This window comes from Microtus ochrogaster, chromosome 2 (assembly GCF_000317375.1).
Source record: "Microtus ochrogaster isolate Prairie Vole_2 chromosome 2, MicOch1.0, whole genome shotgun sequence".
Taxonomy (NCBI): domain Eukaryota; kingdom Metazoa; phylum Chordata; class Mammalia; order Rodentia; family Cricetidae; genus Microtus; species Microtus ochrogaster.
In genome coordinates, this window is record NC_022010.1 from 67,933,524 (window position 1) to 67,936,129 (window position 2,606).

The window sequence follows — 2,606 nt, forward strand, 5'->3', positions numbered from 1 at the left end:
AGGGAGAGAGAAATGTGTGTTTCATTGATGGAATTCTTTTTGAGATAGGATCTCAGTATGTAATTCTGACTGGCCTGAAGCTCATTATGTAGACTAGGCTGGCCTCAAACCCACAGATCCCTTGCCCAACTCCGTTTGCAAAATGCTGGGTTAAAGGTGTGATGCGCTATGCCTGGTTCACTTGTAGATTTAGAGTTGGGCCTTAGAAGTCATTGAGAAATCAGCTAATTTCCTGCCTGAGCAGATGAAGCTAAACAGCTACTTGTATTGGCAAAGCTGGAGTATAACCCCAGATATCTTGCCGAGTTTCTTTCTCTCTCTTTTTTCTGTCTCTTGGTGTTAATTCTTAATTTCCCTTTGTCAGTGTTTAGAGTCCTAAAATATCAAAACTGAGATACAGTATTAGAAGATACTGTGTTTGGAACAGCTTTATTTAAAATCCTCAGATCCTGGCCCTCCACTCCTGTACAGTGCCGTGTGTGTAAGCTCAGGGAAGAGCCTTTCCGGCCATTCTCCTGCTGTTCCAGAACATGCTCTGTCCTCTGCCTCATTTACTAAAGGGTTGCTTTACGAGTTCTTTATAAATTAAGGAAACTAGCAGCTTGAAATGCATATTGGAACTAACCTCCTGTTTGTAGTACACCACTTATATTTTGTTTGCTGTTGCTTCCATTTCAGCCTGGGCTTTATGCCAAATCTTATGGGTTTTTTTGGTTGGTTGGTCAATTTTTTGTTGTGTTGTGTTGGTTGGTTTTTGGTTGGTTAAGGGTTTTTTGTTTGTTTGTTTGTTTTTGCTTTTTGAGACAGGGTTTCTCTGTGTAACAGCCATGGCTGTCCTGGAGCTCACTCTGTAAACAAGGCTGGCCTCAAACTCACAGAGATCCACCTGCCTCTGCCTCCCAAGTGCTGGGATTAAAGGCATGCACTACCCCGGCTCAGCCAAAATGTTGTGTTTTCATTTAAGATATTTTTCTTAACACATAGCTCTCAAATTCATCTAACAGTTACTTTAGGTTAGGAATGCAGTAAGAGTTCACCTTGGGTTTGCAGATGGCAGCTAGCCCATGCTGGTCTTGTCACTCTGCCCACGCTCACTCGTCCTGGGTTTCATGTGGCTATGCTCCTCCCTCCTATCATGTGGTATAGCTAGCTGCACAGGCACTATACCCATGGCAGCTTCACTTCTTCCTGTCTTGGGGGGGAACAGCTCTTGTCACCATTCCTGTTCAGAGTCTCTATGTTCCCCCACACTTATTACAGGTGATTTGGTGTCATTTTGTCCAATTTCAAGCCTTGATGTTTTATTGGGAATGGTTTGGTTATATTAATTACATTAGGGACAATTACATCTTTAGAATCTTTGTCATTATGGTATAAGAACAAAGTATTTCTCTTTTTATAAATCTTTTAGTTATTTAAAGGTTCTCTTCATAGCAAATAGATATATTATCTATTTTCTAGGTCCTCTTATCCATTTCACAGCCTATACTTTTATTTAATAATTTTTGGGTATGTGTCATGTATGTGCAGGTACATGCAGGTGTGCATCTGTGTGGAGGTGTCTTTCCCACTAGATCACCACCTTATTATTTTCAGAGAATTTTAAAGAGTTTTGAAGTGTGAGTGTTGGTATGTGCATATGATTACAGATACCCACAGACGCCAGAAGAGGGCATCAGATCCCCTTGAGCTGGAGTATGCACAGTTCTGAGCCTCATGGTGCTGACACTTGAACTTCTGTCCTCTTCTTCAAGAGCAACAACTGCTCTTAACCATGGAGCCATCTCTCCAGCCCCATCTCCACCTTCATTTTAAGAAGGACATTCCACTGAACCTGGAGCTCATCAATAAACTAGACTGTCTGGCCAGCAAGCCCCAGGGATCCTTCTGCCTCTGCTTCCCCAGTGCTAGCATTGCAGACATGAGCCATGGGGCCCAGCCTCTTCCATGAGTGCCAGGAGTCAGAGCCCAGATCCTCATGCTCATGTTAAAGTCATTGTACTGACTAAGCCGTTGCCAAAGCCCCATCTTTCTCAGTGTCTTACAAAGTGTTCTAAGGGTGCATTTCTGTTCTTTGCAGTTAATAAATAAGTTACCTCTCATTTCCAGTATTTATACCTTTGGTTTCTTTCTCATGTGTGATACTTTAGTTGTGAGCCTTGCCTTTAATGGCTAAACCATCTTTCTGATTCCATTGTCTAGAAGATGAAGAACAATATTAGTTACAGATAGAAGGTATCCTTTTCTTTATCCTTGTGCCAGCTTGACATCTCACCATCGGCATATTTGTTCATTTACCACACTGAGGAAGATTTCATTTAGAGCATTTTCAGCTGGGCTTAGCAATAGTGAAGTTTTATCAGAAGTAATGAACATGCATACAGAAGTCATGCCCAGAGCTGTGTCATCTAAGTGGCTCTAGATCCTGACAAGATGACGATCAAGAATGATTGTGATTGGAGACTGGGAACATGGTAAAGAGCACTGGCTGCTCTAGAAAAGGAGCACTCATATGGTGGCTCACAACCATCTGAGACTCCAGTTCCAGGGGATCCGATGCCCTCTTCTCTCCTCCAGGGACACCAGGATGATGTCCTGTGATGCAG

The 2,606-nt window shown here is 42.6% G+C and overlaps 1 protein-coding gene across 1 annotated transcript in view; it reads left to right on the forward strand.

The window, feature by feature from the left end:
* Positions 1-2,606, forward strand: part of Lca5l (LCA5L, lebercilin like) — a 31,262-nt gene that overhangs the window by 2,176 nt on the left and 26,480 nt on the right. The gene's annotated exons all lie outside the window — the stretch shown is intronic.